The sequence below is a fragment of the Polistes dominula genome, unplaced genomic scaffold (genome assembly GCF_049000335.1).
Source record: "Polistes dominula isolate Pdom_NZ unplaced genomic scaffold, Pdom_raw_medaka contig_26, whole genome shotgun sequence".
In the NCBI taxonomy this organism is placed as follows: Eukaryota; Metazoa; Arthropoda; class Insecta; order Hymenoptera; family Vespidae; genus Polistes; species Polistes dominula.
Genome location: NW_028300939.1, coordinates 203,272 through 228,795, shown reverse-complemented (window position 1 = coordinate 228,795; position 25,524 = coordinate 203,272). Strand labels below are relative to the sequence as shown.

Sequence of the window (25,524 nt, the reverse complement as noted above, 5' to 3'; positions counted from 1 at the left end):
TATTTCGAACGAAATAGAGTCGAATCAAATTCGCAAATTCTTTGATGCATTTGATACTTAGTTTTAAGTATTTCAGGATTAGCACTACGCACTATCGCGATTTCGTCTTACAGCTATAATTATTTGATATAATTAAATATAACAAAGTATTGCAAGATAATGCATTACATTTATTGCATTTTCTATTTCAATTCGATCTTATTACTCTATGTTAAAAGTGCGAAGTGTTATTAGGTCATCGAGGGAAATTATTATCTGCTTGGACATTCGATTAAATGTTCTCGTGTATGGTCAATGAACTTCAAGTTCATTGATGGTCCACGAGCTAGAAAAGTGTACGCGAAATGTAAATTAATTTCTTAATATAATTGAGAATTAGAATCATAACAAAATAAAAGTTTATTTGCAAAAATAGTATGAAAGATCTTATCTTGCTCGCACGTAGGAAATGTCCAAATGCAGTTTTCATGGAATGAAGAAAGAAGAGGCTTAATGCCGAAGAGGCCCCCACTTAATTGTGGCTCAAGAGGGCAACTACAGGCTATTGAGTTATTTTCAAAGGTTCAACAGCAAGTTCGAACCTTTAGAGAATGGCTCTCTAGTCATATTTTATATTTTATTGTTTTACTTTTTTGCTCGTCATTAATTTCTAGTTGTAATTGGAGATGATGGACCATTCCATCTCCTTGGGACACTAAATATGTGTCTATATCGTCAAAAAGATGCATATGTGTTTAGGTAGTTCGAGTCAAAATACTTAAACTCCCTTTTTATTACATTTTTAAACCTAATTATCGTCTTTTTAATATTAAAGTAATCTACCTTTTTTTTTTCTTTAAGATTTTTCACTTTGATCGCAATTGAATTATTAAATTTGTAATTTTTTCTTTTCTATATAGAAACATATTTATTTTTTTGCTAACTAAATATTTCTACTTTTACTTTTTTATTTTTTTTATTTTTCGTAAATGTAAAATCACGCGTTTAAATTCAATTTTATTGTAACTTCAAATAGAAATTTGATAAAAATAAATAGAGAATTCAATTTGAAAAGTGCATCTGCGAATTGGACGATTCATATGTCAGGCTATTGTATCTCACTTGATTCTATAATTAATATAGTTTTCTTTTTGTTACAGGTGATCATCGTTGGATTTAACAACAAACCTTTGGGATCTTTTTCTATTTGAATTCCTGAAATTGTTTCATTTTTTAATATATGTATAATGGCATTTCTGAAGGCACACACATAATTTATTTTTTTACTATCAAGTTTATTAGCAAAGTGACCGAGTTACTGAATACCAGTGGTGAACCGAGCTCGCAGTACGCTTGATGAAAAACGAAGAAGAAGGTGTCGTGAGTTACATGCAGCCATGTGACCGCGAAATACTATGAAGGTTAGTAAAATCATCGAGAGAGAAAATAAGAAATAGGAGATCTTTAACTTCCTGAAAAGGAATCTTATATAATTTTACAATTTTTATTTATTAATTTTTTCTATTTTTTTTTTTAAATAAGTTGCTTACGTATATACTTTATATAACTATTGGATTAACGAAAATGCTAACAAATTAGATCAAAGAACATACATACACAACGCTATGAAATAATTTCCCTTATAAATATCCTCGTAATTCTATAGGTAGAATTCTACGTGTACATAATCCTTGAATCTTTTTGTCAGCAAAAAAAGAAAAAAAGAGAAAAAAAGAAAGAGAGAGAGAGAGAGAGAGAGAGAGAGAGAGAGGGAGAGAGAGTGAGAGGGAGAGTTTCAAGATCGGTTAGAGAGCTGGTAGAAACAGGAATATCGTCGTAGGTAGAGCAGATTATGGAGTTCGCGTGTCGTATTATCATAGACAGTGCAATGTCACGAGTACCTTCATCGTGTCTCGTGTTCGAGCCTTAAAAGCGGCTTTAAGAGAGCAGCTTTGTATAATGCGGTGATCCGTATTGCTAGATCGATGCGCAAAGGGGCCCCATGCACTCTTGGCACACGTATTCCGTATGCACCTCGACTGCAGATTGTCGTTCGTTGCACGAGCACGAAAGTTTCTTTCCTTCGTCTCACCCTTTACCATTCTCTTTTCCTTAGAATTAAATTGCGATCCCTTTGCGTGGCTCCGCGTAAATCGTCGATCTGTCATAGTGTTGTTCTTTCGATGTTTTCAACTTAACTACTACTGCTACTATCATTTTTCCTTCTCGAATAGTTTTCTACGATTATTTTGGTTACTTATATTGAAAATTGGTTTACGGTTAAGTGATAACGAATTTATAACCAATAAATGAATAATATTTATAGGAGGATACATTTTTGTACGAATCACGCGTTTTTTATTCGGATTTCGTTTTTGTGTAAAATCTTCTTGGGTGATCGCGATTTTTCGGCAACGTAAACGTCGTTTGTGCAGGATCGATAATTGTAGTGTTTGCTTCTTTCTTCTTCTTCTTCTTCTTCTTCTTCTTCTTCTTCTTCTTCTTCAAAAAGAGAATGATTTCTTCCTCACACGATATTTCAAGCGTTTTTGGAGAACCAACAGGATTCGCAGGAGAACGAATGCACGCTAGCTTGAGAAGAACTCGGCCGAGTTACTGTACTGCTGACGTCTCAATGTACCCACCAAAACGGACCACCCAGTTGCGATATTTCCTTAGACCGTCCGAACCTGAATTTCAGAATAAAAACACATGTGAAGGAAGAAGAATAATAAAAAGAAAAAGAAAAGTAAAAGGAAGAATGAACAGCCGCCACTCTCTTGAAAAAAGGGATACGCTTGTAGAGGTATACTTTCTCTCTTTCTTTAGTGAGAAAAAGACAAATAATAGTATCATCGAATCATTTGCAAAATTATACGAATAGACGATTTTTCTAGATCAATGATTATCTTTTTTTTCTTAACGAACATTGCCACGAGAAAGAAAAAGAGAGAGAGTCAAAGATTTAAATGGTTTAATCGTAATTACTTGTCACATATCGATAACTAAAAAGGTGCATTGTGATTTGAAATTGATTAAACGATAAAAAGAAATAAACAAAGAAAGAAAACGTCATGACTTTATTGAGATTTTACGATCAGCCTTTCCGATCAGCCTTTCCGATCAGTGTTCTTCGAATATCATCGGGCCAATCATTGCATCGGTTCATAACAGCGGATTATAAATCAAGCAGTCAAAATCGTGAACCGAATTAAAAGCGACTGGAATCCGTCGGACTCACTTGCCTCTTCTCCCTTTTAAGAGTTTCAATGGATCTGAATAATCTCCCTTGGGTGTCAAGGAATTTGCCCAGCCGAGAATCGTTCCAAATAATATTTGTGCATTCGTTGCCCGGTCAGATTTATTTCTTCTTTTTTCTCCCAGCTCATTTTCGCTATTTGAAACCTTAGTAAAGGTTTATTTCAGCTTATACGAATATATTACTCGTGTATAAATAGTATGAATAACATTCGTTAGTCTTATATTTTTTAGAGATGCATAGGTTGTATTCTTTAAGGCAGGAGAAAATATATGGATGAAAATAGTTTAAAGGGTTTGCAAGGGTTTGTTGGGAAACATTTGTTCAGTTCTTTTATACAACGGAAGAAAGATTTATTTTATCTTTAGTCTAAAAATGCATTAGATTTGAAAGTGTCCTCTCGTTTCAGATCAAAAATACTTTCAGTTCTTTGTTTTATTAACATTATATGATTTGACACAGATGGACTACATATTTCATTTTGATAGATGCATGCTTACATGCATGCTTATATACTTTAACTATATAGTTACTTATACTCGTTAGCAACTATTCACAAATAGGTCTTATCTCGATGACAGTTCACGCCCGAACTACCGGTAGGACGTAGATAAAAGTGATTGGTTTATCTCGAAGGAGAACGCCTCTGTTTTCCGTTATGACATTTCATTTCCTATAAATATATATATATCACATTTTTATATTATTTAAATAATTTCACATTTTCTATGGGGGATAAATGGATCAATAAATTCAAGTTCAAAGTTTAATTGAATAGGTGAGAGGTGGGAGGGAAGAAAGTAAAGATAGGTAGATTGATAGGTAGGGGGATGAGAGACAGAAGAAGAAAACTTCTTCGCACCGTTGAACTTTCGTGATTCACCATAGGAGCATGCCCGCAATGACATTATTATGCACCGTTCGCATCACACGAAGGAGACCACGCGAGGGGCTTGTACAAAGGCACGTAAGCCCGCCGCGAGGTTGCCTTTGTGCGTAAAAGTATACGCAAGCCGATGCATTATCTCACGCAATGGGACAGTGACACCCCGTTTGTGGTTTCTCTGTGGTGTAAAGAGCTACATAAAGGGACGGGTCGGATGTAGAAAGAACAGAGGAGAGAGAGCAGAGAGAGGAGAGAGAGAAAGAGAGAAAAAAAATGAGAGTGGGAGAAAACTAAACTCACGTTTGAAAAATTTGTTTTAATGAAGTTCATGACGTTTCTTTTCATGTTTTTTTCAAACATATAAGTAAGATTTTTTTATGCTTTTTATTTTCTATTTGTATAGATGTGCATTATATTTTTATTTAAAATGTTAATTTATGAGGAGAAACACGTTATATAAACAATTACAAAAACACTTCAAAAAACTAAAAAAAAAAATAAAAGAAACTGGTTGAAAGTCGTGTCTTCTCCTTTCTCTCTCATCGTTGTTCGATCGGGTGCCTGCCCCTGGTCGGTCCAGAGAACCCTAAGATAACGCGATTACGTCGGTGCGCACGGAACGAGAACTCGTTTCCCCCCCACACCTCCTCTCCCAACCCCAAGCCGCATTACCATTCGTGTACGAAATGCGCTCTCCTACCGTGCGCAGCGCGCGGGCGGCACGTTTGATGCGCTTGTGCATTCGTCTCCCCCACCATTTCTTCTTCTTACCCAGCTTCTTCTTCTTCTTCTTCTTCTTCTTCTTCTTCATTTTCTTCTTTTTCTTCTTTTTATTTTTCTTTGTATTTTCGTTTCAAGATCCTTCTCCGGATTCCCACAGTGTTTGTGCATCGTGAGAGAAAGAGAGAGAGAGAGAGAGAGAGAGAGTGCAGTGGCACGAGTCAAGTGGCATCTTGTTGCCACAATTATCGCGGAAACGAAAACGACGCCAATGAGACACGAGAGTCACGGGAAAAACGTGCCTATCCGTGTATGTAGGTTTAAATTCCAGTAAATAGGATTATACTTTTGTAGATCAATTCTTTTTGTTTTATTTTCTTAATTTTTAATTTGATTTTAAATAAATGGTTTTCTTTTTTTTTTAGATTTATAGATACATAGGATAGTAATATATTATTGTCCACATGAAAAGATTGAAATTATTTCTAACGCTCTCATTTCGTTTCTTTGTGTTCTCCGTTAGACGACGAGTACAAATTTCGAAAGCACGTAGGAGATTCGTGGGAACCTGGTCGTGTGGTGTTATGTTTGAATGAATGGACGTTTCTTCTTCTTCTTCTTCTTCTTCTTCTTCTTCTTTTTTCTTCTTTCATTGTTCCTCTCGCCATTCCGACACGAGTCTTCTTGCTTTCGCTAGTGCTTCCTGTTTCTTCTTCATGATCTTCGAAGTTAGCCTGTAAGCAAACCACCAAGCAAGAAAGTAACAATGTTAGTAAATAAGTAAATAAGTAAGTACATTATCCACCGTTTCGGGTCGGGTCATAGTATTTCATAGTGGTTGCTAACTCTCTCGCGGTATGGACTACGAGCTGATGTCATTCTCGGACACGGGACAAAGATAATAATAGAAATGATATCAGCGTGGGAGAAGTTTGCTCGACGAAGTGACCTTTGTACTAAACGGGATCATGTTTAGAAATTTTTGTCTTCCTATAAAAAACATATATTGTATTATAGGTATATACGTACATATCTACATGTAAGATCAAATTCATAGGAAGAAGAAAAAGATGATGATTTTGTTTTATTGATTCATTTCAACGATGACGATTAAAAAAGACATATTAAAATACATAACATTGAAATCATTTAATGTCCAACGTATTCGTCCAAGCGAATAATAATTAAAAAAAAAGAAATAATTCATACGTGTATGTGTCTAAGCTTGTAGAGGGAGCACTTAATCATACCGCGCTACGAAATTATTCTAATGAAGGGACCAGACGCGTTTCACATACATACATACATACATACATACATACATACATACATACATATGAAGAATCTTTGATCGAAAGGCAGAATATGGGGTAGGGGTAAAAGAGATTAGGAGAATGAGTAGTCGACTAGCTTTAGACCCCCCATGTTTTTCACTTTAAACTTTCAAATAAGAAGAACCTTGAAAATCTGTTTTACGAAATCCCCTTTTTGCCCTTTCATCTCATGCAGACAAATTATTCCCTAGGTAGTATTATTCGACGTAGTAGTAGTAACAGCAGTAAACTGGTCGCGTAGGAAGTTTTCGTAAAATTCTACTTGGAGATTACAGTTGGAAATGAGTAAAACGAGCCGCTTACAAACATCTTGAAGGATTTAAAGGAACGTTTCTTCCTTGGTTACATCTCGTTAGCTGAAGATTCAACGATTCAACGACTCAACAGCAGCAGCAACAGTGGTGGTGGTTAGTTGGCTTCCATTTCTCGACGTCGATTTCTCTTCTTCTTCTTCTTCTTCTTCTTCTTTTTCTTCTTCCTCTTTTCAATGTTTTCTCTTCGTCTCGGAGAACTCGTCCAGCAACGAGAGCATCATTTCTTTCCTCGAGCATGAACGCATACGCGAACCCCTTCGTGCCATTGTTTGTTAATGTAACCGCGAGCCGTTTCTACTTACTTCTTCTTCGTCTACCTTTAACTCTTTCTCTTAGACGTTCGCGTGGTGCAGTTTCTTCGTGTGCGGTGATTTTTCTCTGTGAGAGAGGAGTCCCATTGTTAAATCGGGACCTCGACACTGTGTGGCGAACCTCGGGCGACAAGAACCGACGATGAAAAGACTCTCCTCTTCTCTTTTTTTTTTTTATTTCTTTCTTTCTTTCTCTCGCATGCCAACCAATTTACCGTCCGACAAATGCTGCTCTTGCTACTCTCTTCGCGTTACCATGAAGAAAAAAAAACACACGACGTTTGTAGTAAAACCCTACGTAGAAATCGATTTCGATTCTCAAAGCAAACCTACGTTGTCGTCGTTGTCGTTGTCGTTGTCGTTGATCGGTGAATGTAAAATGAAGATGAATTATTTAGCAAAGACCCGTTATCTTTCTTCTTCTTCATCTTCTTCTCCTTCTTCGTTTTATTTTCCCTTTTTTAGTTTTCTTCCTTCGTCTTCTTCTCAGGGATGGCATTTCCTAGTTCGAAGGAGTACAGGAACAGGGAACGGAACAACATCTGACAAACGGCGGCCGTCTTTCGGTTTAAACGCGACTGAACATCACACTGAAATCCTGATCTTTACGACAACTACGGAGGCGTCTCGCGAACGATAATAAAATTCTATAAGAGAGAGAGAGAGAGAGAGAGAAAGAGATAGAATGCTAAAAGTTAAACGTTCGCTTACATGGTGGTCGTCTCTCGTCTATCTTTAAGTTCTTATTTTCGCTTTTACCTTCAACCCCGTAGAAAACAAATACTTACTGCATTTCCTCATCCATCGATACGACATCGAATGTCCTGTTCAACTCGTAATCCTCGACTAGAAACAATCCAGAGAGAGTGAGAAGAGAGAGAGAAGAAAAGTCCAAAGTTTCCAACTTTCAACATATGAATGATAGAAATAAAAAAATAAAAAAATAAAAAATGGGTGGTAGGATGATGGGGGAAGATAAAGTAATGGCAACATCTAGACGCGATAAAATTTTCAATCTCGAGTAAAAATCTTTGACGTTTTACGTCTGGTCTGGATAACACTTAAATCGACTTTAACTCGAACTGTTCGGAAACTAGGCGTGATTTCCAACTAGGTGGTCTTTTGTGTGTCTTTATTTCAACTGAGAACCGTCCAAGTCCACTGGTCAGGTAAGGCAAGCAAGCACGCTTGCTTTAGGGGTCGTGTAAGAATGGTTCACATAACGAGCTCATCCCCTTTGGGTTCTTATTCACGCCAAAGATGACAGTGGCACGCTTCTAGATAGTTAAATACGCGCGTTCTCGTCTGATGTGGCGAAGCAATAACCGCAGAAGCCACATTTCCATTATTCGTGGTCAGCAAGGGTAGAAAGAATAAGAGAGATAGAGAGAGAGAAAGAGAAAAGACAAGTTTAAAAAAACAAGAAAGAGATGGTTGTTGGAAAGGTTTGACGCGAATGGCACGAGCGAGGAACTTCCTTTCTCAGTTTAAAATGAATAAGTGATTACAAATCACCATCAAATTATCCCCCTTTGCTTACTTTTCTTCTTTCACGACCAACGACCATGAAAATGACACTATATTTATGTTACAAAACAAGAAATAATTTATCTCGTAGGGTTTTATTTCTCTTCTCCCTCCACCCGTCGATTTTTATTTTTCGTTTCGTCGAAGGGAATGTATTTTTTCTTTTTTTAATCAACCAACTAACCAACCTTTTTCTTCCTACTTGTCTTAGAGAACGACCTTCGTTTTTTTTCTTCCACGTGAAAAATATTCTGGACACGACCGATGAAATGATGGACGTTGGTAGACTAGTTTCATAGCAATTTTTTTTCTTCCTCTCTACCTCTTTCTCTTGCGGATAAAACGAGCGGATGTACTTTTATGTTCTTAGTCTGACGCCAACGACATAACAACAACAACAACGACAACGACAACGACAACGACAACGACAACGACAACGACGATGGAAACTCTACTGCGAGTTTTTGTTAAATGCATTCACGTATAACGAGTGCAAAGCGTTCCGCGAAATCAAAGGATTGGTACAATGTCATTTCTTGTCTTTTTAAATAAAAAGAATCATCGGTAGGGCCGGTTCCTACGGAAACGCGTTCGTTTCCTTAAAGGGGGTTACATCACTTTGACTTTTTGAAGAAAAAAAAAGGAAAAACTAAACATTTTTCTTTTATAATTCAACATTGTAGCATATAAAAATATTGTTTGTTAATTATCACTGAATACTTTTTCTTTTTGTATTTTTATTTTATAGAAAATAATAGATAGAATCTTTTTGTATTTTATTCTCGTTCAAAATCGGAATGGAGAATGCTAAATTGTGTTGATTAAATTGATCGGTTTACTTGAATTTGTTTGTTTTTTTATTTTTTTTTTATAAGAAAGAAAGAGAAAGAAAGAAAGAAGAAGACAACCCTTCTAAGGAAACTTGCACCCTGTTTGGTATCCGAGGTATCCCCCATAGAAAACGTTTCTTGCATTCTGATCAGCCGAAGTTCGCCTTGAACTTGATTCGATCAGTGTTTCTTTCTCTCTCTGTCTTTGGTCGAACGAATGGATACGACAGATAGGAACGTCGAAAAGAGGGTAGAAGGGGGATGCTGAGGGAGAAGGAATGAGAAAGAGGGGAGTGTCGCTTTCTTGAAGTTTTCTCATTCGATTCATCGTCCGACGAAGAAGAAGAAGAAGAAGAAGAAGAAGAAGAAGAAGAAGAAGAAGAAGAAGAAAAAGAAGAAAAAGAAGAAGAAGTAGAAGGGAAAGGGAAAGGGACAAGATAAAAAGCTACTGAATGAAGTCTGGTTGGATACTTGGATAACTCGCGTAGGTACTTAGGAATCTTGTGTCGGGCATCGATCCACGTTCGTACGCGTAATTTATGAAATTAATTCGTTTGATAAAACCCCCATCGATCTCTTTAATATTGATGTCGACGAACGTACGAAGGAATGAAACTTGTAATGTATATTTTTCATAGGATATCTAAAAGTGTATATACCATATACTGTATAATGATAGAAATAAGATAAAATAATGAGATGACGGGGAAGAAATGGGGGTGTGGGGTAGGGTGGGGGAGTATAAGGATGTCGACGTTGACGAGAGTCAGTCAGATGGGATCGCGTGGGATTGATTCGGCCTACGTTGAGAACAGAGACGGCTCGGGTTTGATAATAATATCAACTGATGAAATGATTGAGGAAATCTCCAAACGGTAGTTGGCCAATTTAGTTGTTTCGTATTTGCCCTTCTCCTCTCCCTCCTCCTCCTCCTCATTCTCCTCATTCTCCTCCTCCACCTCAAGCTTCTATTCCTTCTCTATTTCTTTTCTGTCTATCTTTCTCATAAATAATTCTCGAGAGTGATTCGTTGAAAAACGGTTTGAAATATTCTCGTTTGTTAGAATGGTACGGGCAATTTCGCCATATAGTTGGAGCAATAACTTGGGCAACGTTTTCATTGAACGACGTTTTCATGGATGGTCGAGTGTCTAGAAAGGCGGACGTAGACGGTAAATCGTACGAAACGAAGTAATTGGACGGACGGGTTTAGTGGTAGATGTAGGGAAAGAAATATGGTGGGAAGAGTCCGGCGGCAAACTTCACTAAAGAGACTTTTACAAACGTGATCTCTCCTCCCACTCCCCGTTCGTTCTCTCTTTCGATTTGATCTTCAAATTCCTAAGTGGAAGAAATGATGACGTTAGAGGAAGGAAACTAGTTTCTCTATTTTATCGATTAAAACAGCAATACCTATTTACAACACACACACGATGTATATTATATACTAGTGTAACTAAGATTATTTACGGCGACGACAACGACGACGACAACGACGACGATGACGACGACGATGACGACGACGACGACCACCGAGCTCGGGAGAGAACTATATTAGAAACTGTATCGCGTAGGAAAGCGTAATCCCTAATTTTATTAAGAGTACCTTGCAAACCGATAATTTTGTTCACCACTACCGCCGTTTGATTACGTTGTAATAATGATTAACGAGTAGCTACCGCATTAGCGTAGAGCTCTCGTGCACGCACGGAAGTTAAAAGATACCACGGTACTCATTAATAGAGAGAGAAAGAGTAGGGAGGGTGGTAAGAGGGAGAGTTGGTAGACCAACTCGAGTGCGTTAATGTAAAATCCTTCGAATGATTAATGCCTCCGAACTCTGCCGTTATAATACTACTCGACCATGGACCCATCCCATCCTTCGACTTTAGATTTATTTTTGAGGATTACGCTTACGATACTCATGTTAGCGTCATCGAATAATAACAGCATCAGGCCTAACTTAGAATGATTTCATTAATATTTTGGTTTTTTTATTGTCTGTTACCACGTTTGAAACATTGTTGTTAGTTATTTCTTTTGATCATTTCCTTTTTTCGCAACGATGACATCTTCACCAAAACGTTTCCTTTCATTTAATATCTTTACGGGGAAATTGTAGATTATTATTATCATTATTAATTACTAGGAAAATAGAGAATCACGTTGAATTCTTGTAAAATATATATATAGGAAGGGGAAGAAAAATATTGAACTAACAAGGAGCTCGTTTAAAATCATTTCTTTACTACTTACAACAGACTAGAATACGGCAGGGAGGTGGGAGGAGATCGGTGACATAATCGGAATGCGGTTAAATTAATAGCGTCGAATTCCTCGGCGACTTACAACGTGTGTCCTACTTCCTAGTAGAATTAGAAGAAGGAATTCGTCTCGTTAGTTTATTAAGAAATTCTTTTTATAAAGTAACGTAAAGTAACATTTCTACTATAAAGAATTGAATAATTGAATTAATTGGTTAGTTAACTTTCGAATTTCAATTAATATCCTATTATATTTTACTTTTGTTTTAAATTTGAAAATTCAATAGATTTGTTTACTAAATAAATCAATTTTATTACGATTATTACAGATAATTATGGATAATAATTTATAGATAATGTTTGATAGATGATATTGACTGATATTAAATAATTTAATCGATGAAATTTATCGATTTCGGTAGAAGAAAAAGATTCGTTTAATGTACTCGGAGGACGAACAACGTTCGAGTCCTCTCAACCCACCACCCACGCCCATCTCGAGTCCAGTCCAGTCTGATTTGTAGGTTAAACGAACGACGGACTTTTCTCTCTCTCTCTCTCTCTCTCTCTCTCTCTCTCTCTTTCTTTCTCTTTCTCTTTCTCTTTCTCTTTCTCTTTTTCTTTTTCATATGGTCGATGGGTATAAAGCTAAGCGCGTTTTCGCTTGCATCGCTGCGAGCAGCAGATCTCTGCCTACGTGCACTTTGCATTTGGCGAGTAAAACGTGGGCGACAAATTGCGGTAAATTGCTACGAAAATCAGGAAATCGTACGTTTAAACCGTGCTCCGTTCTCTTCTACGTTCTGCGTGTTCTCCAATCTTCAATTTTCTTCTTATTTATTCTTGCATTAGTATATATTACGTAGAGATTTCTTTTTCTTTTCTTTTTCTTTTGATGTTATTATCAACGAATAAAATATTCTCTAATCTCGATTCTTATTGTTTTAGATAAAAAAAAATAAAAAAAATAAAAATAAAAATATAACGCGCGTTGTAAAAACAATTTTAACTTTATTATTTTCGTTTATATTTATTACGAATTGATTTATCTGGCAATGGCACGGTATATGCATGAGGAAATTCATACCAAGTGTAAATAGAAAATGCAAAGTATAATATTTTCTCTATTTCCTAATCCTATCTATCTATAGTAAATGCTTTATTCTAAAGAGGCAAATTAGAAAGAAAGAAAGGAAAAAAAAAGAAAAATTATATAATAAGAGGAAGAGAGAAGGGTGAAAGAAGTAGAAGAAGTCGCGTCGCATTAGAAGGTGGTCGGCACTTAGCACACTCATGCCACTCCCATAATTCACAATCAATACGATGCAAGATAGTTAATAAATTTCATGTTCATTTTTCGATGTCAAAGGTCACGCTCACTAAGGCAGATGCGAGGGTTCGAGATCATCGTGTGTCTCTTCTTTCTCTCATTCTTAGCGTGGGCGCGACCATGTATACACCTTCGTCGAGAGGAGTTATGGTGTCCTAGAAGCATAATCACAATGGTAGGCGATATACTAGAGTGACGCGTCCGCTAATGGTAAAGTCATGTCTCGGCTCGGTCAGTTTTTTTTCGTCCAAATTAGTCTCCACCACCACCATCAACTTGAATGCATTTGGAAAATGCATCGACGATCCTTTATCCTTTTGCATTTATTCGGTTTATTTTTAATCTACGGAAAAGGGGAAAATATCGAGAAAGAACGGTTAAAGGAATAGAAAAACAAAAAGGAAGATTAGTCGGCAGCAAAACTCATCTATCCCATAGACTTATTGCATAGAATATGCCATTAAAGTGGCTTTACCGCTTCCTTCTTAAACCACCATTACTACTACTACTACTACTACTATTACTAATACTAGCAGTATGCTATTACTGTTATGACTATTACTACTTTGTAGGACGATTAATTAGTTAATGATCGACTCCTTCTTGCTTTCTCTCATAATGATGTTTTAAACGAGATCGATATTTCTTTAGAAGTATTTTGTTTTTATTCTTCCTTCGTCAGATGATTTATTAAGAGACAATAGAGTATAGTCGAGTGATTTCTAAACTCTGTCGGTTTAGTTAAATTATTTAAATGCGTTTATATATGTTCATTAATAATGCACAGGTTATTATTATTAGTTATTATTTAGTCGTTGTGCTAAATTCGAATTGGAATATAGTTGTGTACGGTTATGGGACATACTTGAAAAGTATTTTCTTCCGACTTTACGACGATAGAGAACCACGCACGACAAGGCTTGCAGGATGTCATACGATTATTTTCATTTATCACTAGGTGATATTTATTTTCGCCTGCAGCACATCCGTGGGCCTTAACGCGTTGCTAACAACAAACCTGATACCACGCGAACTTTGCATCTGAGTAAACTTTTCTTATCAGTGTGTTCTATCAATGAGTACAGTCAACGTCCGTTCCTTTCTATCTCTTTCTATTTCTCATTAATTCAATCTTACACAAACGTTTTCTTTCTTTCTTTCTTTCTTTCTTTCTTTCTTGTCTTTTTTATTTTTTTTCTCTCTTAGAAAATGTATGCAACGTTACATAACAGGATATTGGTAAACGGTACATTTTATTTTTCATTCTAAGAAAGATTACAATCATGGATAATTTAATAACACACAGCGGATTGGCTTGAATTTGTTTTAGATTTTTCATTTGAAACCACTTTTATAATTACTAACGTATAATTTATCTCTATAATTTTATGTTTTAGAAGCAAAAAAATTATGAAAAAAATTCAATAAATTATTTCACGTGAAACTTATAGTAGTAGTAGTGTATAGTTTGTACTTTATAGAAATATCAATCATTCGAGTTAGGAAGTAAAGTGATTAATTCGCGATGAAGGAAGTAAAATAAGTTTGCAATAAAAAACATATACGAATCTTTGTAATTTTCAAAGTTGCATAGTTACATACACGCAGGATAGCATCAATCTAATAGTGCAACATTGGTTTTGCATCAAATTGTTATTCTATTTATCGTAGTAAATGTTACATGTCATTTTTGTCTGATAATATAGTTTAATAGATAACTTGTTTATTTATATCTAAAAAAAAAAAACATCGTTCATGTGTGAACGAGTTAAAAGGTGGTCGAGCATGCGCATATTCAGAGGCGCGAAACGTACACGTGTCTTTCGTATAACGCGGTTGAGAATATCACGTGTGACACGTGCTCGACTCAGTCATGCGATCACGTTTGAGATATTGCTCGTGATATACTTCCCAAAGGCACCTGGTGGACTCGCGACACTACTCTACACACATGAAGAAACGGATAAATCTTTGATGTTCGAACTTAAGCTTTCTCTCTGTTACGTGAATATAAAAATAATTTTTTTTCCTTCACGCTTTCCACGCGTTACTCCTTAATGTGTGTTTCTTTTTTTATATTATATATTAAATTGTTGTCTAATAATTCATATTATTTCGTTTTATTTTATTTCATCTAACAGTGGAGTAAAAAAAGAACATTGTTGCAAGATTTTTAAATACATAGAAATAATAATTGTTCAAAGAATACTCAACTTACTTAGTATCTCTTCTACTTCTATTTCTACTTACGTCGAATCCTTTTTTTTTATCCCTCCTCCCTTCGAAATACTTCGTGTCCATTATTATCGATTCGCATTTCTACGTTCCGCGAGTTAACTTGAAGCAAGGCGAAAGGAAGAATGGTCGGTTAACGAAGGCACAATGTCAGCCAATTATGTTCGCGTTGGAATGCGAATTAGCATCGCTAATCACGCTCACAAAGAACGATGGATTTTCTTGCGACGACTTCAGACTACCGGTCCCTCCCCTTTCCCCCTTTTCCTCTTGCACCACCCTCTTCTACTTCGCTTGCTTGGTTTCTTTCTTCGCTTCCACTTATTTCAAACGGTTTTAACGAAGTTCGTGCTAGAAATAAGCGTCCGGTTAGTAAGAGTAAGATGATCGTTCTAAAGACGCTTTTCTTTAAGAAGGAAAACATTATTCCAGTATATTTTAGCCTCTTGTAACTATTTATATGTGTGTGTTAGTGAATTACGACTTCCTACAGTAAAGATAGATTATATTATAATACTGTACACGTGTGTACGAAACGATACGCGTGCAGGTGCAAAATCGGCAAATCATTTTTGACGACGTGTTGCATGAAACGTATTTTTTTTTTATTCTTTTTTATTCTACGTGACTTGTTTTATTTTATTTTTTTTTTTATCATATCTATAAGGAAGCAAAATAATATGGACATCGGTTTTGTAATATAAAAAAGGAAAAAGATAACAGTACGAAAGAGGAAGTAAGTTAATTTAAAAGCCGGAAGGGCTCATCAAAGAAAGAAAGAAAGAAAGAAAGAAAGAAAGAAAGAAAGAAAGAAAGAAAGAAAAAAAGAAAGGAAGGAAGAGATGACCTATCGGTACTTACTAGCATAATTAATATCATTATTGTTATGTCAGATATGGAAAGAGAGAGAAAGAGAATTAAAGGAAATAAGAGATAGAGTATGAAGAAAGAGAAAAGGGAGAGGGTAGAACGATATTGGAAGGTTGAACGTGTATTACACGAGTCGTATATATGCGAGTCAGACAGCAAGCTACTGCTCAAGTTGGATATGCTAAATACCATTAAACAACGTTGTTTTATGCTAAACGACGAGCGTTCCTCCTCCTACTTTATGCTAGCGGAAAGAACAATGCACAACGAAAGACGCACGCGTCTCATTTCTTCTTCTTGCTTCATGTCTTATGGCAAAAGACATTCTTCGATGAAAACTATGACAACAACTACGGGGACATCATGATTGGTTTCCTCTGTAGTATCTGGAACAAGATTTCCCCTTTTACCAGGTTGGTGGTTGTAGTGGTGGTAATGATGGTGGGTTACTACAAGAAAGCGGTTTTTAATTGCTAGATATAGGTGGGCTAAAAGAAACAAACAAAAATGGAAGTAAACCCTTTTCGTATGATAAATTAAAAAACGGAATTTCATTATACATTTTGTTCGTTGATTTACCAATGCTCCTCGAGGATTTTTACTTTAAACGTGTCACGGTTTGTTGTCCCTGTTGTTTTCGGGGAATCCCCGCAGTTTACACACAGAGAAATCTCATCGATATTTATATTCATGACAGAATTCTTGCGTTTCGATTAATGTAATAATCAATTTAAAAAAATAAACTAATATTTTTCTATTTTTTTGTCTGTTTACCTTTTATATCTTCGTGGTCGCGTTATTGGAGTTTAACGAGCCTTACCTACACCGTCGAATGAATAACGAGAGGATTTAATAGCCAAAGAGAATTCTCCTCTTCTACCTCCCCTCACCTATTTTCCCCTATATCGATTAGAAATCGACTCCGTGCGGAATATCTATCGATAGGTTTGCAGTCTCACAGCTTCTTGACGCGCTCTCGAGTGAAACGGGCGAGCTCGGATGTGTTTATCGAGACGTCGTAGATAAATCTCTCGTCGTGGTTCGCGCGAACGCACCACCATCACCATTACCATTACCATCACGATTACTACCAACCAACTGTACACTAATACACATATACAGACACTCAGTTCTCTCCTATCCACGAGAAAGGGCTTTCTAATTGGATTGCCTGCCTAAGACCGTCGTCTTAGTTGTTAGTTGTAGTAGTAGTTCCTTGCTGGAAAACGATTGAAAACTCTCTAGGATTTTTTATTTTATTTATTACGGAAGTTTAGATCCTACACCAGCAGTCAAATCATTAGATTAAAACGCGTCTTATCTAATCCTAACGTTTGTCGTTATTTATATATATATATATAATGAGCGATTAGAATAAATTATTTATCGAGTGAAAATATTTCTTTTTCTTTTCTTTTTCGTTGAAAGAAAGGAAACAAATAGGAAGGATTATTTTTTTGTTGCATGCATTTGCGTGTTCGGTTAAATGATCTTAAGTGTATTTTCGTGACAGTATTAATTGTATGCATTGAAGAAATGCATCATATATCTTTCTTTCTCTTGGAGAAATTTGTAAAAGATTAGTTATTCTTAAATATTATATACCAGCTGTCTTTAAGAAGATAAGACTATTCGTTGATAGAAGTAATAGTAGTAGTAGTAGTAGTAGTAATGATAATAGTTATCACGTTAGGGGTCCGAGTTGATTTTTAAACATCTGTATTATATACCGTGACTCATTATTTTCTTTTATATATTTCCTTGTTTTATTTTTCTTCAAAGATGAAAATAAGGAAGAAGTTAGTAATTTCTTGGTGTGAAAAATTCCTTGGGAGTAATAGAACAAATCTAAGCTTTTAACACTAAACCTAATCGACAATCAGTTATATACACATATTTTTTTCTTATAAAAATTCTAGCAGAACACACATCTTTACAAATTACAAGGACTAGCAAATCATTTGACCATGCTCGAGATATATAGGTTTAGTGTTAAAACGATGCAATTTCTTTCATAGTCCCGGAAATAATTCATCGCTTAGCGGCGTCGTTTCTTGCGTCGATAAATAACTCTTTCTTTCTCTCACTCTCTTCCTCTTTCTCTCTCTCTTTCTCTCTATGTTTTTGAGATAGAGAGAGAGAGAGAGAGAGAGAGAGAGAGAGAGAGAGAGAGGTCAAGTCAGAGCGCGTCAATATGGCGTAGCACCGGCATAGTGTGACTCACTGACGCGCGACGAGCAACGGCCCCCGACAACAAGACGATATCAAAATGCACGACGACGACGACGACGACGACGACGACGACGACCAAGACGACGACGACGACGACGACCAAGACGACGACGACGACGACGACGACGACGACGACCAAGACGACGACGACGACGACGACGACGACGACGGTCTTTCGAGTACAACCAACCAACCAACCAAGCAGGCAGGGCCGTGTGTGCTCCGTTCAAAGACTACTCGAACGTTCCAACATAGAAAGAAAGAGATAGAGAGATAGAGAGAGAGTTAGATCCTTTTATCTTTTTTTTTTCTTTTCCTTCACTCTCTGTGTGTCTGTGTCTCCTCTCTCTTGTCTTGAAAATTTATTTCGACTTGGTTTATTAAGTCTGAATCGTGTCTAGCACCGACAAATTGTATTTATAAATGAGATATATAAATCGATTGTGTTATAAACAGTTAAGTCCAATTTGAATGATAATCTTACTAGTAATTAACACGAATATATAAATATAATCATAGATAGAGAGTAAGAGAGAGAGAGAAAGAGAATGTATGATTCATAGCACTTTCATCCATACATAGAAACAGAGTTACATTTACGTTTTCACAGTGACGAATAACAGATGTGTATTAAAACGAGTATTGCAAATGTATATGTGTGTTGTGTTTGTAAGTTGAGAGGGAAGGGAATGGGGAGAGGGACGAAAGAAGAGGGGGTTCTTTGAATTTTTTTCTTTTTTTTTTTTAAGTTCTCTTCTCTACACTAAATAATTTTACGACCGAACGACCGTAGATAGGTAGGGTAGGTAGGGTAGGGTCGAACGAAGTCAACATTCTGATGATATTTTTTTGTCCAAAGACGTCTTGATATTTTTCATTTGTCAAATGGAAAGAGAGAGAGGAAAAACCATATGACATGCAACTCGTCTACCAGCAGACAACAAGGCGCGCCTCTAAACACGACGACCAGGGAGATAAAGAAAAGAAAAAAAGTGTGGAAAGGTGAGCGAGCACCAACCACCCATCCACCTACCCCTTACTTCTTTCGTCTCGTGTCTCGTAACAGAAAGATACGAAGCTTCCTTGACTATTGCTACGATGTTAGACAAACGAGAAAGTAAAAGTTTTTTAGTGTGGGTGGTGGTACACGAGAGGAGGGTTTACCACCATCATCCTTCTCTCTTTCTTGTATTATTTTTTTGATTTTCTATCTCTATCATTTTTTTCTTCTATCTGTCTTCGGTCTCTGTCACTCTTGTATATCTCAAAACAATGTTTAATGCAATAATCTCGAATAGAAAAAACAAATCCCCCTAGATTCTCTTCTCGATGATTTTCATTTCAAACTACAAGTTTCGTATTATTTTCTTATGATTAAAAAAGAGAATCACATCGTCATCTGATTTGTTCTCTCCTCTCCTTTCCTTACCTCCCCTTCATTCGTTTAAAGATTGAATTCTACGGTCTTCCAACGGTTTGAAGAACCATTTTATTTTTGTTATCTGTCTTTCTTGCATACCATTCCCGAAATATTTTCGAGAACGTTATAAAAGGGGTCCCTTTATGAGGAAAGCACAAACTTACTTTATACCACGAACTCGACAGCTCGTTAACTCCTTTTTTTAATTTTTTTTTTACTTTTCCAAGTGGGTGGAGAAAAGTAGTCTAGTAGAAGATGCTGTTTTATCGTTTTACCGGAAGGAAGAAAGGGAAGGGAAGGGAAGGGAAGAAGGATAAAAAGAAAGAAAAAACATCGACGAGACGTGGAAGGGACGAGAAAGATTAAAACTTCTTCTAAACGCGCTCCCTTTTTTTTTTTATATAAGGGAATGAGAAAAAAACAAATCTCTTCGTTGTGGTCTGAAGTAAGATTCTATTCTCGGTTATTCCGTAAACCACGAAAGATCGAACGATCGAGTGACGTTACCGGTATGGAAGTAAATAACCGTATGTATTTACAATTCGGAATGCAGCTGATTCGAGGAAATAAACTTTAACGTAAGCTGCTTTTTCTTTATTTTAAATCTTAAATACGATCGTGATCGTTAATTGAAATTTATTTATATTTCAATAGAATTTCTATTTTATTTTTTGTTTTGTTTAATTATGTTTATTATTAATTATTTTGTATTAAGCAATAAAAATAGGAGAAAATAAGTAACGAAAGATAGTGCCACACGTACCATAAGTATCACATATGATAAATAAAACGCATACACATAAGATTCTTTTCTCTAGTTCATCCAATTCACGTTCATAAAATTGGATTTGTTCACGCTACTTATATACGTATTTATTTACTTATATATACACGTATCAAAGTTTGCCCGAACGCATAAGAGAAGTAGGTAGCCTTGAGAGTCGTTCGTTAGGATTTTCCATTGGAGGAACTTACATACTGTCCGAGGCATCTGCTGCGTGCCAGGATCTTTCTTTCTTTCCTTCCTTCCTTCTCTATCTATCTATTTATCTATCTTTCCTCTTCTCGATTTGTATTTCTAAGAGAGAAAGAGAAAGAGGATAAGCGACGTGTGTCATCGATTTGCATAGTAGTTACGCGAATACACGATGAGAACAGCAGGTTTATATCGGCGACATAACTTTGTTTTCTAAACTCGTAACTCGAACTAAGAGAATGAGTGTTCATTTTATATCTTCAGTATTACATTTAATCTTAAATGTAAAACTAACAATATTTAATCTTTTTCTCTTTTTAGATTAAAAAAAAAAAGAAAAATGATGAAATAAAACATGTATCTATCAATCTAGCTAGCCTAGTACCTTTGCCAGGATTCATTGCTCTTAGAATCACATATATATATATATATATATACTTGCATACATCATACATACATACATACATATGTATATATACTTTTCAAAGTAATCGCGTGTCGAGGAGAGGAGCGATATGAACGAAGTCGAGCGTGTCAGATACGCGAGTGTCGTTTATATCAGAGTTAAGGACGAAAATATATAAATCACAAGGGTTTCACAACTGCTTTTGAGTAGCTAACGTTTAAACGATTGAGAAAATGTGAGTTAGTTTGTACACGTTTATACATAGCATCGTTTTTTTAATTTTTAAATACGCCCACACATGCACATAGATATAAATAGATAAAAAAAAAAGAATAAAATGAACGAACTTTAAATAATAAATGAAAAATGTATTAATGTAAATTGCCACCCACGTATTATTTTAATTGAACAGAGAAAAAAAGAATGAAGTAAATTGATCTAATGTACATAGGACAAATTGTAAAGTAGAAAATGAATGTAAAAAAATATGGACTATAAAAAAGGTGTTTACGAACATGGCCATGCATGCATACATACATATATATATGTATTTACGCACAAATCCAACATCATTGGTTCACGACCTCACTTTTGTTAATCGCTTTTAATTACTACTTAATTGAGATTAATGGAAAGGCATGCGGGTATGTACTACTATATAATAGTATATAAGTATGTATGCACATATATGTATGTATTTCTATGTACAAAGCGTGATATCATCCTATCTTTTATAATATGTATACATAGTAAAGGGATGTTGCAGAGTCGCGTGTTCGATTTAAAGGGACGGGAATCGATCGTGAAATTGCATGGAAATCGATCGTCTCTCTTTTTCTCTTGAACAAGGAAGAGACACGCATCTTTATATATATACAATATATGTGTATAGGTTGCTACGTGTTCGCCGCATGCCAGTGAAATTGCCCTATTATTACTTCATCTAGTCCGGGATGGTGCCGATCCGTGGGTTTAAAGGCGCGATCGTCCACGAAGAAGAAGAGGTCGTTTTCCTTAGGTCGTTCAACCCTTTTGTTGTTGTTGTTGTATTTGCAAATGTTAAAGAATCTATTTTATTGTTCTTAATTTCATTTGTTCATAAACATTTCCAAAATGAAATGATATAAAAGAGAAAATACATACATAGTTTGAAACGATGATGACAGAAGGGGATGATGAAAATATTGCTGGAGCATGCCACGTGCTCGGAAAAGAAGGAAAGTTTGGTTATATGGGAGGAAGAAGAAGGGAAAGGTGTTCCCATAGGAAAGTATCAGAGATACTGCAACAGCTGACCATGAGAGTAAAGGTATGACAAAGATGAACATATAATCTCATCAGGAAGGAAGGAAGGAAGGAAGGAAAAAGTGGGAACTAGGGGAACATAGTTCTTCCCGCCACAGTCTCTGATTGGTGGTAGGTAAACGTAATAGCAGTAGTAGTAGTAGTAGTAGTATGCTTCATAATAGGGTGAGGGTAAGAAAGAAAAAGAAAAAGAAGTATATATATATACACATATATATGTGTATATGAGAACTGGGTGTGCGGTGAACGGGTGTGCGAGGGAGCTAGCGAGGGAGCCTAGGCTGTGAGCTAATGTAAAAGGTGGGAGAAGCTTTAGCATCGAGTGAGATAGAGTGGGAGGGCCTTACGAGGAAGAAGAGGGTAAGATAAAGAGAGAGAGAGTTTGTGAGAGAAAGAGAGGAGTGTATCGCGCGGCGCGATCGGCGTGCCAAGCGAACGAACGAACGGCGAGTTGTTCAGTCGTTTCTCAGTGTCGCTGCAGCGTTCGTGCTAGTTGTTTCTTGTTGGTATCATCTTTTTCGCGCTGCCGCCTAAAATATATATATACATATATATATATATTGTTTTCCTCGTGTGTGTTCAGTAGTGCATCCTTTTCAAACTTTCGATCTATCGTTGTCTTTGTGTGTTTTTTAAATCGATCATCGATAACTAATTACTGTTCGAGTACTCTTATCGTTTTATATTGATATATTTATGTATGTATTTTTTTATATATGTATACTTATACGTTTGAAGTATACATATATTTATATATTTACATATTTATATATACAAATTTTACTTACACCTACCTACCTACCTTCCTACCTATACTTACCTAACTACCTTCCTACCTTTTCTACCTACCTACCTACCTACCTACCTACCTACCTACCTACCTACCTACATATCGTATCGAAGGTTTCGAAGTTTCTTTTAAAATTTTCGTCGTGTAGTTGCGGTTTGTTCGAGCGTGTCTCAGGATCGATTTGGCAGTCACGAGATCGCGTTCGGTTTTTGCGGTTTACTTGCGAGCTTGTCTCTCTCTCTTTCTCTCTTTCTTTCTCTCTTTCTCTTTTTCTCTATCCTCGTGGATTATTCGTCGGTAATCGCGACACGAGATCGAAGGTGTCGTTTGGAATTTCAAAGGTATTCGGAAGGGGAAAAAAAGAAACAAAATAAACAAAAAAGAGAAGAAGAGAAGAAGAGAAGAAGAGAAGAAGAGAAGAAGAAGAAGAAGAAGAAGAAGAAGAAGAAGAGGAGGAGAGTGCGTCGAACTCGAAACACCGAAGGAAGAAGATTTCCGTTCGTTCTTTTGAATTTTTGGCGGTAAATCGATCACCCAAATCGAATCATCAAAAACAACAACAACGACGACAAGTATACATACATAATTGTATGTACATAAATGAATGTAAACCCACCCACTACCCTCGGTAAAATTATCCTCGGTTGTTGTTTGAAGTGCGGGTTATTTTTTTGTAAATTTTATTTGCGTACGGTATTAAAATAGTGAGCCAGTGTTTCGTGTGTGTTTAGAATTAAAAGAAAGAAAGAAAGAAAGAAAGAAATAGAATTATTTGATTTGTTTTTCTCTCTTTCTTCCTATCTTTTTGTTTGTTTCTTTCTTTCTCGAAAGCTCGTTGTTTCTTTCTGATGCTTCGACATTCACACACATCACTACTCCTGCCAGCGGATTATTCGACTCGTCGTCGTGGGCGAGCACGTGGACGCTCACTATCCTTCTCCTTCACTTCTTCAACTTTGTTTTCCTTCTGGGATCATCTTCCTCGTGGTGGATTGGCCGATTCGTCGGATAAGAACAAACTGTCTGCGATATTTGGGTCAGTTTATCATTAATTCTATCATTATCTTTTTCTATAACACCTTTCATCTAAAAAAGTATATATATATATATATATATATAAAATGTCGGAACAAAAATCTCTCGTGTGTGTGTTTTAAGTTTTAAGTTATAGGTTTATAGTGTAAACCACGACAAGATTCTTTAGATTATTTAATAATTTTCTAGTTAAAAGACAGAGTTATAAAATAGGTTTTTTTTATTAATTTTTATGTTCTTTCTGTTTTATTTTATTTTATTTTATCTTCACGCGATTTATACCGTATTTAAACTTTATACTCGTGTGTGAGATATGTTTTAGAAGAAAAAAAAAAGATTATATAAACAAAATATTTTACATTTACACGAATGTGTGTGTTATCTTTCAGAGAGTTATGTAAAAAATTGTTTGCTTACATTCCTTAGACATTGAATTTTCCCGATGTAATCTCATAGTTGTTATTATCGACAACGGAATTTGTTTTTTCTTTTTCTTTCTAAACGTCAACTCGTAAGAAATTGAAACACACCTGTATTTTGTTCCGATTATTTATCTACTATAAAATATCAATATTTCTTGTTAGTATTATAGGACACGTAAAATTTGGTTAAATCAATTGGATATAATTATCGGTGTGGCAAATTTGATTCACCAGGAAGCATAATCGTCTAATAAATATATATACGCTTATTACTAATCTATTGTTATAAGATTTGAACGTCGTGTTAGTGTATCTGAGAAAATTGTAAGCTTGCCGATAAGATATTACTGTTATTAGAGAAGCGTTAACTCCGTTAGCAATAAGTTTCTATTATCGTGAAAGTAACGTGCGAAAGTGCGAAGTAACATAAGGTTAACTGCGTTACTATCTCACGAGAGGGTATATATATATATATATATATATATATATAAGTTATAGCTCGTCCATCTTGAATCATTACAGTTTGACAAGGGTTCTTATTCATCAATAGATTTATTTTTTTCAACAAACATACCATAACTTTGTTGACAATTTCTTATATCAAATATCGAGTTAATAATTCACTATGCACGTGGTATTTTTTTAACAGTAAAAAGTATTTTCAATCTTTAATGATCAATAGTTAGTTAGAATCAAATTGAAATTACAATACTTTTTTCTTTTTTTTTTTAATTCCTTCGTCGAAGGCAAAGTCGTGCGAGGATTAATCGATCGATCGATCGATCACAGATTATCGAAGTTCTACGAATAGGTGTGGGTATTCTCAAAGAGACGAATACCTGATTAGAATTCTATCGAATGTGTGTTGTAGTACACATATATTGTAGCGTGTGACGTCACAGTTAGAAGGATCATCATCCTCTTGGAATTCCCTATCGATTAAAATCTTCCATCTACTAGTCACGGTTTGTTATTCCTATCACGTTTCCTTATTTCTAGTTACTAACCAAGAACTCTCTCTTTCTCTCTCTTTTTGTTATATGATTTGGGAATGAGAGGAATGAGAGGAGGGGTGGAAG

The 25,524-nt window shown here is 35.8% G+C and overlaps 1 protein-coding gene and 1 long non-coding RNA gene across 4 annotated transcripts in view; one reads left to right on the top strand and one right to left on the bottom strand.

The window, feature by feature from the left end:
• Positions 1-1,724: 1,724 nt before the first annotated feature.
• LOC149032835 (uncharacterized) lies at positions 1,725-10,846 on the bottom strand. The gene is made up of 3 exons (XR_016176230.1): positions 10,574-10,846; positions 7,592-10,501; positions 1,725-2,669 (listed from the first exon to the last, which is right to left on the bottom strand). It is a non-coding gene; the product is annotated as an uncharacterized LOC149032835 (long non-coding RNA).
• Positions 10,847-22,682: 11,836 nt separating this feature from the next.
• Positions 22,683-25,524, top strand: part of cv-c (RhoGTPase activating protein) — a 124,035-nt gene continuing 121,193 nt past the window's right edge. Inside the window, exons 1-2 of one of the 3 annotated variants that reach the window (XM_015333556.2) lie at positions 22,683-22,896; positions 23,820-24,024. The gene's annotated coding sequence lies outside the window, so the exon portion shown is untranslated. Of the gene's footprint in view, positions 22,897-23,030; positions 24,025-25,524 lie in introns of those variants that run through there. The other 2 variants (XM_089171495.1, XM_015333553.2) reach the window with 2 other exon arrangements.